Source organism: Pseudorca crassidens, chromosome 2, assembly GCF_039906515.1.
Source record: "Pseudorca crassidens isolate mPseCra1 chromosome 2, mPseCra1.hap1, whole genome shotgun sequence".
Lineage (NCBI taxonomy): Eukaryota > Metazoa > Chordata > Mammalia > Artiodactyla > Delphinidae > Pseudorca > Pseudorca crassidens.
In genome coordinates this window covers 118850307-118864789 of record NC_090297.1, presented here as the reverse complement: position 1 = coordinate 118864789, position 14483 = coordinate 118850307, and positions in this window count along the sequence as shown.

Below are 14483 nucleotides of genomic sequence, written 5' to 3'. Positions count from 1 at the left end.
TTTTTTAATGGCTGAGTAATATTCCATTGTATATATTACTGTATATTCTTTATCCATTCCTCTGTTGATGGACATTTAGGTTGCTTCCATGTCCTGGCTATTGTAAATAGTGCTGCAATAAACATTGTGGTACATGTATCTTTTTGAATTATGGCTTTCTCCGGGTATATACCTAGGAGTCGGATTGCTGGGTCATATGGTGGTTCTATGAATAAGTTCACTCTTATGAAATATGCTTAACCTTGTTTTATGCCCCAGCATGTATATGGTATGTTAGGATACCATAATATTTCATATGAACTTGAAAAGAATGTGTATTTTGCAGTTGTTGTATGTAGTGTTTTAAATATATCTAATAGGTCAAACTTTTTAATCATATTGTTCAAATAGTCTGTATATTTTGTGTACTTTTTTCTGTTAGTTACTGAGACCTAAGTTAAAGACTCACTCTATAATTGTGAATTCACCTATCTCCCTTTAAATCTGTCAATTTTGCTGTGTAATTTGAAACATATAAATTTATAATTATATTTTCCTGATGGATTGAATATTTTATCATTATGAAACGTCTCTCTTCATCTTTGTTAATGCTTCTTGACTAAAAGCTATTCTGTCTTATGTTAGTAAATCTAAACCATCTTCTTTCATTTAAATATGAGACATGAAAACAGATACAGTAATCAAAACAGTATGGTACTGGCATCAAAACATATAGCGATGGAATAGAACTGAGAGCCCAGAGGTAAAACCCAAGCAACTAATATTTGACAAGGAAACCACAAATACTTAACATGAAAAAAAATTATTATAAATGGTGCTGGGAAACTGGAAATTCACAAGGCAAAGAATGAAATTGGACCCCTTTGCTACACCACTCACAAAAATTAACTCAAAATGAATTAAGGTTTAAATGTAAGACCTGAAACTATGGAACTCCCAGAAGATAACATAGGGAAAAATCTACTTGACATCAACCTCGGTGACAATTTTTTTTGGAAATGTTATGAAAAGCCAAACAACTCAGTAAAAATCAACAAGTGGGACTATATCAAACTAAAAAGTTTTTGCACAACAAAAGAAATAATCAACAAAATGAAAAGGCAACCCATGGAATAGGAGAAAATATTTGTAAACCACATATCTAATAAGAGGTTAAAATCAAAATATATAAAGAACACACAACTCAATATCAAAGCATTCTGATTAAAAATGGGCAGGGAAAAAATTCAACATTCTTTCATGATAAAAATTCTCATCAAATTGGTACAGAGGGAACATATCTCAACATAATAAAGATTACTTATGACAAATCTATAGTTAACATCATATTCAATGGGGAAAAGCTGAAAGTTTTTCCTCTAAAATCAGAAACAAGACAAGGATGTTCACTCTCACCACTTCTATTTAACATTGTATTGGAAGTTCTAACCACAGCAGTCAGAAAAGAAAAGGAAATAAAAGGCATCCAAATCAGAAGAAAAGTAAAACTGTCACTATTTGCAGATGACATGATACTATATATAAAAAACCCTAAAGTCTCCACCATATGTATATGTATACATATATATGTGTATGTGTATATCAATATACATATATATGTATATATATACACATAAAACTGAATCACTTTGCTGTACACCTCAAACTAACACAACATTGTAAATCAAATATACTTCAATAAAAAAATTTTAAAAACCCACACAGAACCAAAGAGCAATCAGTTAGAGAGGCTTCTAGAATTTGAACTTCTGTGCACTGACATCTGGTTGGATGCTGATTAACAGGAGGCCCTTAGGGGTGATGAAGTTTCTTTTTTTCCTAATCTGGTGGATGCAGGCTTATGTGAAGTTTGGATTACCATTTAAGTCTTTCACTTAATTTTAATGACTGCTGAGAATTTCTAGAATACTGATAATCAAATATAAGGATAAAAATATTGACCAAACCAAAGGGAAATTAAAAAATCTATCTGATAATTAATATTAGCCGCATTTTTGTAATGTCTCCTCCATTATTAAATATATACATAAGAAGTAATTATAAACAGTTTGGCTAAATTGTATACCTATTATTACAATTCCAGATTTTCTTGAGCTCCAGATGTGCATTTCCAACTGTCTGGTGGATGTCACCATCATCATCTTCATTGTTCCTAACATATAATGCATGCTAGACACCTGTTAAACATTCTGCATTTAATGATTATATAATTTAATCCTTGCAACAACCTCTGAAAAAAGTTCTATTATTGTCCCCATTTTACAGATATATTTATAATTTTAAACTTTTTTTTTTTTAAAGTTGATTGTCCAGGATCATCAAGCCACTTGGTGAAAGAACTAGGATTTGAGTGTAGATTTGGCTAACTCTAAAAGTCCATGTCTTAATCATTATTATACTGTAATGTTTGTGAGTCCTTAAAAAACTCTCCCTCTTGATATCTTATGTCATTTTATGTCATCATCATATTTCTCAGCTGGTCACTTCTGAAAGTTCATTTTCCCCAAATCACTATACACAATCAGTTGTCAAAACTGACTTCACATCCACAAATCATCTCACATCTGTCGTGAGTCAAACTCTGGGTCAGATTTTCATGAACGTATTTGGGAGCTGTTTAATAATCTACTAAATGTCTTCTAGTTTATAGTCTACTAATTCATTCCACAATTTGTTGCTGGATTAATTTTCTATTGTGCCATTTTGGTCTTGCCACTCTATGCTCAAAAACTCTCACTGGCTGTCTATGATCTAATAGATGTACCTCAAACTACTATAGCCAGATACACTAAGTGTTTTTAATAACACGGAACCAAACTACCTCAAAATAATCTTTTTATTTTAAGATAAACATGGATATTGAAAACCACAGAAATCAAATGTATAGCTTAATGGATTATTATAGGTCAACACACTGAGATCAAATAATAGAAACTTGTCAGCTATCACAGAAGCCCCTTCATAGACCCCTGTCACAAACACATTTTTATCCTTCCTGCCAGAAGCAACTATTATCTTGATTTTCATAATGATCATTTCTATGTATTTTTCCTTTCAACCTTTTACCACTAAAACATACATTGCTAGATAGTTTTAAAATCTTGTTTTAAGTCTTTTTAAATGTATAGGTTCCTCCTCTATTCTTTTTATTTCTTATAATTTATCTGCTGGAAACACAGGTTACTTGACCCATAGAGTAATCCCATAGACTGGATTTTCATGACTGCCTACTCTTTGTGTGGTTTAACATGTTCCTCTGTCTTTGGTATTTCCTTCCAACTGACAGCTGAATCTACAGACTGGATCAGACTCAGGTCTATCTGTTTAGTAAGACTATAATTTTTGTCAAGACCAAATGAGGTACAAAATGTCTGATCCCAGCAGCCATTGATGTTTAGTGCATGTATTTATCCATTCATTAGCTGCCATTCTAACTTTATCATTTCTTTTCCATGTCTTCATTGGAATACCTTTGTGAAGAGATATCTTCCGTTATACTCTTTGGTTACTCAGTAATACAGTTCATACTAAAAGGCAGATAAATGCTATTTTGTTTTCTTGTTTTCAAGGTAATTGATCAATTCCTTATCATTTGATTTGAAGGTGATACATTCATATTGAACTAATATATTTAAAGATATTTCACCAGTTGAAATAAATTGCAATTATTATTTTTATTGAAGTTCAAATTGACTAATCTTTGGCCAGTGAGAGCCTCTCCAAGTTACCTTCTGGGTTCTTTTTTGTTTTGTTTTGTTTTGTTTATTTATTTATTTTTTCAACATCTTTTTTGGAGTGTAATTGCTTTACAATGGTGTGTTAATTTCTGCTTTATAACAAAGTGCATCAGCTATACATATACATATGTTCCCATATCTCTTCCCTCTTGCATCTCCCTCCCTCCCACCCTCCCTATCCCACCCCTCTAGGTGGTCACAAAGCACCAAGCTGATCTCCCTGTGCTATGCGGCTGCTTCCCACTAAAGAATTCTTGCAGGAATGGCTAATTCCAAGTCCAAGATAGAAATGTATAAGATGAACTTGGACACCAGATAGCAAGGAAGCTATCAGATGGAGGCTACTAGAGTATGTCAAAAGAACCCAGAAGGCCGAAGGGAAATTTCTTCCAGCAGCCTTGGACTTGGAATTAGCCATTCCTGCAAGAATTCTTGGTTTCTTTTAGTGAGAATGGTATTTTAAGATTATGGTCTATACTTTAAAGGATGCTCATTGCTGTCAGGTTAGTCATTGGGAGCTCATCTACTTTTATACATTTATGAATTATTTATTTATTCTATCATTTTTTGGCATTTAATATAAACAAGATATTTAGAAGGTGGTATGAAAATTCAAAGATGATACCACACAGATCCTAACCTCAAGGAACTTAGAAGTTAATAAACAAACCAGTAAAATCCTAGGAGTATAAAAATGATTATAATGAAACACTGATGATGGGACTTATTTATATGTATCAGACACTATTCTATATATTATTTTTGAATTAACTCATTATCACAATAATCTTATAAAGTAGGCATTATTATTATTACCATTTTAGTGATAAAGGAACAACAAGCCCTAAGTAAGTTGCTCAAGGTAACATAACAAGAAATGGAAATTCAAAGTCAGTCCCCATCTATCTTTTTTAAAACACAATTTTATTAATATATAGTTTATATACCTTATAATTAACCCATTTAAAGTGTAAAATTAAACAGTTTGTAATATATTTACATATATGTACAACTATCACTACATTCAATTTTAGAATGTTTTAATCAGCCTCAAAAGAAATCCTGTATACTTTAGTTATCACCACCCTCTAATTCTCAGCCACACCCTCCACCTCTCCAAGTTTTAGGCAACTACTAGTCTACTTTCTGTCTCTATAAATTTTCCTATTCTGGACATTTCATATGAATAAAATCATATGATATGTGTTTTTTTTGTGACTGGCTTCTTTCGTTTAGTATGATGTTTGCGAGATTCATCTAAGTTGTAGCATGTATCAGCCTTAATTCCTTTTATATCTGAATAATGTTCAGTTGTGAAGATATATCACGTTTTATGTATTCATTCATCAGTTGATAGACACTGTTTTCACCTTTTGTTTATCATGAATATTGTGTCTATAAACACTCATGTACACATTTCTATGTGGACATATTTATCTTGGGTGAATACCTAGGGATAGAATTGCTGAGTCTTATGGTAACTTTATGTTTAATCATTTCAGGAACTGTCAGACTGTTTTCCAAAGTGGCTGCATTCTCACCAGTAGAGTATGAGAGTTCCAATTTTCTACATGCTTTCCAACAAGTTATTATCTGACTTAAAAAAATTCTAGCTATCTTAGTGGGTGTGGAATAGTATCTCATTTTGGTTTTGATTTGCATTTCCCTGATGACTAATAGTGCTGAGTTTCTTTTCACATGTTTATTAGCTATTTGTATAGCTTTCTTGATTGAATAGAAACTTCTGTTCATCTCCTTTGCCTAAATTCAATTGGCTTGTCTTTTGATTACAAAGTTGTAAAAGTCCTGTATATATTTTGGATACAAAACCTTTATAAGAGATACAATTGTAAATAATGTCTTCCATTCTGTGGATTGATCTTTCCATTTTCTTGATGGTGTCCTTTGAAACACAAAATTTTTAATTTGTATGAAGTCTTATTTATCTATTTTTGTTGTTGTTGTTTTTGGTGGTGGTGTTGTTGCTTAAGCTTTTGGCTTCATATATAAAAATCCTTTGCCAAATCCAAGGTCATTAAGATTTGCTCTTGTGCTTTCTTCCAAAAGTTTATACTTTTAGCTCTCACACATAGGTCTTTGATCCATTTTGGATAAGTGTTTATATATGGTGTGAGGTAAGGGACCAACTTGACTGTTTTTCATGTGGCTATCCAGTTATTCCAGCATCATTTGTTAAAAGAAAAAGGGGGGAGACTATTTTTTCTCCATTGAATGGCCTTAGAATCTTCACCTAAAGTCAGTTGGTGGTCATATATGCATGGGTTTATTTCTGGAATCTCAATTTTATTTTATTTATCTTTATGTCTATCCTTGTGCCATGTCACACTGTCTTGACTACGGTTGCTTTGTAAAACTTTTGAAATCAAGAAGTGTGAGTCCTGCTTTATTCTTCATTTTTAATATTGTTTGACTATTCTGGATTCCTTCCAATTTCATATGAATTTTAGAATCAGCTTGTCAATTTCTATGAAGAATTCAGCTGGGATTCTGATAAAGACTATTGAATTTGTAGATCAGTTTGGGGAGTATTAGCATACTAACAATATTAAGTCATCCAATTCATGAATATGAGGTGTTTTTCAATTGTTTAGATCTTTAATTTTTTTCAACAACATTTTGTAGTTTTCAAGACTAATTTTACACTACTTTTATTAAATTTACTCCTGAGTACTTTATTCTTTATGATACTATTGTAAATTGCATTGCTTTATTAATTTAAATTTCAGATTGTACATTGCAAATGGATAGAAACAAAATTGATTTTGTATATTGATGTTGTATCCTGCAACCTTGCTGAACTTGTTCATTAGTTCTGATAGATTTTTGGTGGATTACCTAGGACTTTCTATGTATAATATCATGCCACCAGTGAGTAGAAATAGTTTTACTTCCTTCTTTTCAATCTGAATGGCTTTTATTTATTTCTCTTGCCTAATTGCCCTGCCCTATACTACGTTGAGTAGAAATGGCAGGAACAGACATCTATGTCTTAGTCTTGATATTAGAGAGAAATATCCAGTCTTTCACCATTAAGTATGATGTTAACTGTGAGTTTTCCATAGATGTCCTTCATCCAGTTGAAGACATTCCTTTCTATTCCTAGTTTTCTGAGTGTTTTTATCATGAAAGTATATTGCACATATGTTTTCTGTGTCTGTTAAGATGATCATGTGATTTTTGTTTCCATCCTATTGGTAGGATATATTAATTTTTTTATTTTTAAACCATAATTAATCTCTTAGAGATAAATCCCATTTAGTCATGATGGAAAATTCTATTTTATATATTGTTAGATTTGGTTTGCTAGCATTTTAAGATTTTTGCATCTATATTCATGAGATATTGGTCTGTAATTTTCTTTCTCCTGATGTCTTTGTCTGATTTTGGTATCAGGATAATACTGGCTTTATAAAATAAAATGAGAAATATTTCCTCTTCTTCCATTTTTGAAAGAAGTTGTGGAGAATTGGTATTACTTCTCCAAATGTTTAGTAAAACTTAGTGGTGAAGTTGTTTGAGCCTGGGCTTTTCTTGGTGTAGTTTTTTTATTACAAATTCGATTTCTTCATTTGTTATAGGTCTATTCAGATTGTTTCTCTCTTCTTGAGTCAGTTTTGGTAGTTTATGTCTTTCTAGCAGGACCTGAATTTTTAACCAATCTTTAGAGGCATTTGGAAGAGTTTTTTTATATTTATATGCAGAGAATTGGTGGTACAGGTGGTATAGCTGATTGATTGTTTCTAACTAGTATCCATTGGCTGTAATATATGTGTAAATATAAGGGAATAACATATATATATAGTTATATAATATAATACTATAATATATATTATATATAATACTATTGTATTACATATATAAAATACTGTTATAGAATACTATTATGTGAGTAATATATAGTATATGTTATGTGTAATAGGTAATATATTAAGTATATATAATGCTGGCTATTAAAAATTTTTAGTATTACCCCATAAATTATAGCCATATGCCAGATAAACACACTTGCACAACATTCTCTTTCTCTATTATGTTTCTTTTTATCCTTTTGTTACATATTAGAAAATGGGAGTAAGGACTCTTTAGAAGTGATGATACACCAAAGTGATGGGATATATTAGCTGAGAAAAGGTGAATAATTGTCATTCAGAATACAATGGATTTGGAAGTCCCTACCACCTAGAAGGTATAATACCCTGATTGATATTTTTCCTCCTGAACTTCATCCTCTATTACAAACTACTCTTGATAAAGGAGATAAACCCACTCTCTTAGTAAATACGATGCTATCTCAGTCTGAGGAGCTAGTCAAAGGTGAAATTGACACTGAAATCTTCTCTTAGGTAATGATTAATGAATCTAATATATATTGTTAATTCACAGTCCATTTCCCATCCCCCAACTTCTAATTTTCTGGTCCAACTGATTAAAGCCGAATTAAAGGAGACCATCACCACAAATACAGCTTTAATTCTTTATTAATTTTAATCATAAGCAACCTTTCTATTGAAACCATAATGCATTATGAATGTGTTCACAGAGAGGGGATAATATGGCAGTGATGACATTTCTTGGACCTTTTTTTTTTCATTATGGTTTAGCATCAACTTGTTCAAACAGAAAAGAGCGGACACTGATTAAATATCAGGGTTGGACTATAATGAAAGAAAAGTCCATAGCAAATATGTAGTGATTGTTTTAAATCAAATGTATGGGAGGGTGGATTTCAAGTGATAGCTCAGCAGTTACACTCCTAATCCCGACTGAGGCTGCCATGTGGTTTTTCATTTGGTTTACAAAATGGAGCTGGATTTCAACACGTCCCTGCTGGCTGGCCCACAAGCCAAGCACCACATGCCTCTGTCTTTAGTATCTGACAATATTGTTACTAATATTACAAGCTTAGAGAAAGAAGCCACTGATGGTAACCTCTACTTTGTAAAATTATGTTAACTCATTAAGATCCTAAAACCTCCCTCAATCTGCAGCATTAATGAAGTCAAGGACAAAAATTTCCACCTCCAGTTAACCTGTTACAGCAGGTCAGAAACCTTAAATGTCATCTCATTAAACGCAGACACAGCCAGCATGTGTTGTTTTATCTGACTTTGGCCTTAAACCCAGACAGGTCTACCTCACACTACCTGACAGGAATGCAATGAAAGGGAACACCAGACAAACGTACTTTTTATGGTCAATGACTAGGACATTTTGCCTGAGCTCCGACTTGATTTTTACCTATCTCTTATACCATGCCGTATCTGTAGGCCTTTCTTATTTGCTGACCTCTATGTTTGAGGGAGCTTAGGCAAAAAGCACATGGCAAAGTCACTTAAATTATTAGAAGGAACCTATACACCTAAATATTATGTCTGACAATATGGCTAAAAAAGCTGACTGAATAAAAAACCTCCACCAAAATTTGAACACTGCTAATTGAAAACTCTCATGATCAGTAGGTTTGTGATAAATTGGAGGGAATGTAGAATAGAAAATAGTATGTGTTTTGTTTCTCCTATGTTCCTGAAATTATGTTGTGTACTTTACAGGCATTATCGTATCCAACTGTTGGGATTGACCTTTATAGTCTAAGGTTTTTTTTTTTTTTTTGATGTGGACCATTTTTAAAGTCTTTATTGAGTCTGTTACAATACTGCTTCTGTTTTATGTTTTGGTTTTTTGGCCACAAGCTATGTGGGGTCTTAGCTCCCCGAACAGAGATCAAACCCGCATCTCTTGCATTGGAAGGCAGATTCTTAACCACTGCACCACCAGGAAAGTCCCTGACCTTTATGGTTTCTAATCAGGTAACTAAAGTGGAAGGATTTCTGCATCAAGAATCAGATCTGTTTCAAGATCTCTCTCTCCATCTTACAGTACCTTTTTGTCAAGTTGTTTTGCCTTTCTTAGCTTCTGTTTACCCATTTAAAAAATAAGAGTAATGATATAATACTGTTGAAGATCTTCTTCAACTCTCAGTTTCTTTAATTCCATCAGCCTCTAATAAGGTGAATTTCTTAACGATTTTATGGAACCAGTTTTTAAGTTTTTAAATTATGGACTCCTTTGAGAATCTGATAAAAGTTACTATAGTTACATTCTTTGATTTGCCCGCCCATTATCCTTTCCTTTGGGAATATTCTCCCTAATTCCATATGGTCCTAGTGGGATAGAAGGAAGCATATGGCTCAACCTATGCTAATCATAAATTGCATTTCCCTGGAGCCAGTAATTGGTTCAAAGGGTGGATATGGGTCACATGCAGGCCAATCATAGTCTCTCCAAATAATTTTATGAATTGGAAGTAAAGAATTGTTCCTTTATACTTCTGTAGGCTGTAGATCCAGTGCTATTTCAATCTTCCCAATGTGTGGAGAAGACAGAAGGCATGACTCTAGCAAGAAACAATGAGACAATCACATAAAGAGACATAAAAAGGAAGTGAGGGGAGAAAGAGAGAGAGAGAGAGAGATTATGAGCTGATGCTATGAAAACAATAAATCCAACCAGCCTCACCCCTCAACTCCCCAGTTATGTGAGTCTATAAATTGTCTTTATCCCCTTCCCACTCCACTATATATATATATATATATATATACATATATTTTTGGAAGTTATGTGCTTAAACTAGTTTGAGTTGGTTTCCTCTCTCTTTTGAACCTATTCTTTAGACCCATAGCTCTGGACTCATTCTTCAGAAAATGAACAATGCAAAAAAATTTATCCATATAATGTATTTCCAGGGCTGGGGGGGTGTGGAGTTCACAGATCTTATCCTCAGTTTAATAGTAATAAAAAACTTGCATTTGTGTAGTTCTTTATAAGGTACATAGCAGTTTTCTGTAAAATCTTGTTCAGCTTTCATGAGAACACTGAAAGTTTTATACTATTCTTTCCATTTTGCAGATAAAGGAGGGGAAGCTCAGCAATGTTAAAAGAGACTTTCCTATAGTTACATAACTAGGAAGTAGTGACAAAGCCGGGTTCAGGATGCCTTTTTCCAGTTTTGCTTTCTCAGAGAGAACTCAGGAAGTAGCATGAACAGGAAAATCCTCTTTCTAAACTCTTCCATTTGCAGAATAGCAGGAGTAAAATTTAAGGTCATGATGAAAATTTACAATAATTCCTCATATTATCCCAGCCAACTTCCCATTTCTAATTGATTTTTCTCACGTTGCTTCTCCAGCTTGTGAGCATTGCTCAAAACAAATGTTTAAAAAACTTTCCCCTTGAAGATTTAATGACTCCAAATCTGCATTTGATTACTTGGTTCCATTGGGGTTTGTGCTTGTGCAATGGCCAAGACAGAAGAGCAAAAAGAAATTTTGTTGGTCATGCATTATGTATCTGCTGCCACTGGATTTGGGCCGAGACCGAGACTGTGACGTCTTTACCGGGCTTAGCATTTACTTTGTGCTGTTTGCTTTGTTTGAACATACTCTCTTCAGACGGTGAGGGGTTTAACTCATGAGTCAACCATGTGCAACTACTCACACTATAAATTCCAAGAAAAGTCAAGGAGATTTAGTTTCTGGGTTTGATCTTTAAGTGACCAATAGATTTCATCTTCTTGTAAAGGCAGCTAAAATCCTTCCCTTCCCCTTTCCCTATTTATCCCATTCTCCATTAGTTTCTCAGATGAGAACTGGGAGGGCCAGTGCCATGATGTTAATAAATTCTTTGGTAACATAATTAGGAGAAAAGAAATTAAACTGAGTGGGTTAGGGGTGGATAGATCTGGATCTACGGTTAATTACTTGTGTGATCCTAGATCAGCCATGTCTCTTCTCTATCCTCATTTAGTAAGATGAGATATTGGTACCAGTGATTCAAAAGACTCATCTCTTTTCTAAAATTCTATAAAATATTAACAACAGAGACATTTTATTTCATATGTAATGTAACTTGTGTTCCACAACACAGTTTTTGTCTTTGGTTCTTATTTAATTTATTGACTTTTAATTACATATTCTAAACAGAACTCTAAATATAAAGAATTTTTTTCAGGTTGGGTGAAAATGTAACACTTTGGGGATAATATAAATTTAAATTCTGGTTTAAACTGTTTGTTTTAAACATCTGTTTCAAATTATATATGAGACTGTGTGTGGATACATGTGCCTTTTAACTTTCTGAAGAAACCAAAAAGTCTCTCTGAATAAGATTTGGAGAAGTTATTTTTGATTCCAGTTCACAGTTTTATTGGGGGGTCATTGATTCTATATTTTTATTGGGATATTAGTGGATGGTATATTTGGGATAATTTCAGGTTTAGTTTAAAATCCTCCCGTTTCTTATTCTCTAGAAACAGGTAGAATACACAGCAAATATAACTACCATTATAAAACAAAATTGAAATAGCATAATTAATTTGGATATCAGAAACCATAAGTTCCCTTTTTATATACCTCTCTTCTGCTATGACCACTAATGGCTTATGCTAATGGCTCATGATATTATTCTATAGATGCTAATGGCTCATGATATTATTCTATAGATCAAAACTAATTTTCACAAATTATTTAAAAAATATTTTTAGGCATGAAAAGCAAGCTTCAATTTGGTGAATTCTAATTGTATTACTCTGTTGTTAAAACAAAAACTCCTTTATGACTCCCTACTCTCTATTAATGAAAGTGCAAATATCTCAGCTTGTCATCCAAGATTCTTCATAATCTGGCAACACCCAACATTTAAGTCACATTTTACCTAAATTCTAGTAATTTCCAGCCAAATACTACTCCATTACTTATTCAACACATCTTGCACTTTCCCATTGATATGCCTTTTGCTCATTCTCTGTTTATTAAAAATCTACCAGTTCTTAAAGTGTGAGCCAAAGGCTACTTCCTTCATCAATCTATCTCAGATTCTTCTAATGTGAACTAATTCCTCTTTCCCTCCCTATATCTGTGTTCTCACAATATTTTGTTGGTACTTTTTGTGGCATTTAGCACAACTGTCTTATAGAATAGCTCATGCTAGAGAGCTGATATAGAATTGTCTTCTGATTAAAGGATAGACAATATATGAAAAATAAAAACTTTTAAAACAGATTTACTAGGAAATGAGTTTTTCATAGCAAGAAGATTCTTAGGCTGACAAGATAATTTGCTGTGAGATTCCTTGAAATTACAAATACTTTTAATGTGCTGAATATTATTTGATTTATCACAGATTTAACTCAACTGTATAAGGCACACATCTATTGCATACATTGAGACAGCGAAAAATAAATGAGATTCATTTTAATTCGTAAAAGTCTAAAACTTGGATTCAGAGTGATAGTATAACCACTGGACCATTCCTTTTAAATGTGTACACGAGCTCATAGAGTCTGTTTCCCCAGGGAGTTCAGACTCTCTACACTAGATGGGAATCTTAGGTCCTACCTACTGTTGACTTCTTCTAGAATCTTTGAGTAGATCATATGAGACTTTGGTCATTTTATGAAACTACCAGCAGCTTTGCCTTGCTCAAGGAATATAAACAACAAGAACTATTCTGGGCAGAGGGATTGGTTGCTTTGTACTGACAGGGAGCTAGGAAACAAGAAAAACCTTCATCTCCTGATATCATTAGATATTTGGACACTGAACTATCCAAATATCTCATGATATATTTGAACATGATATATCAGATATCCTCAGATCCATTCTTCCTCCTTTTCCTGTTCCTTTCTGAGTCTCAGACAACTACAATCCCTAGTTTCTCTTTCTCTCTGACTTCAAGGTGGGTTTGGCAAGACAGGTGCAAGATTGGAGGGTGGGTGAAAGAAAATATCCAGGGCATCTTGTCTCCTCTCTCTTTACTTTATATGCTGTCTCTGGCTGTGGCTGTGTCTCCCCTATGCTTCCATCAGAGAACCACTTTATCTATGATCTTAGTTTCTGCCAGGAAAACATATCACAGTTATAGCTTGATCTAGTGACACTGGACCCTGGGCTCTGGTAACACGCTCTCCTGAATATGAGCCTCTTAGGTGTGGCAATGATTTCTTGTCTTTGCTAATCTCTGGTTTGCACCACTATCTTTTTGGCATCTCAATTCACCTGCGGAACAAATTTTGTGTGTTGAATTTCTTCTGCTTGAAATATATAGAGTGGTTTCTGCTTTTCTGATTGGATCCTGGTTGAGACCCTCAGTTCTGAAACTCATCTCAACAAAGAGATGAGGACAAATTACTTCAAAAACTGAAGTCTTTTATGCTGTAGGTACATTTATATATATTACATTATGAGCCTTCCAATAACCCTTTAAGACAGGTCTCATTATTCCCATCTTGCTGATGATGAGGCTAGAAATAAAAAGGTTACATGAGGACTGAAAGTCAGAGATAGGTTTCATACTTGGCTTTTCTATTTCCAAATCTATTGCACAGATGGGCATAGGACTCTTCATAAGGATAGGAAACTCAGAGTAGATCCCTTAACTTTGTCTATTTCCAAGGGGGATTGTTTGTAACTCTGAATCAGAAGATGCTTTCACAATCTTCCTACTCTTCATCTCAGAATTGACCCATGGGGATTTATACAACCTTAGTCACAGAAAGTTTTATTACAAAAAATAGTTGAAGTAACTGTAGTAGAAAAAGTTGTTTGACACTTAAATTAGGGTCAAAATTGTCATTTCTCTTCCTGAAAATCCTCTGCACTTTCACAGATAAGATGGTGTAGGCCAGGGTCATATGAATTACCATCGTTAGTGATGCTAAGCTTTCAGATT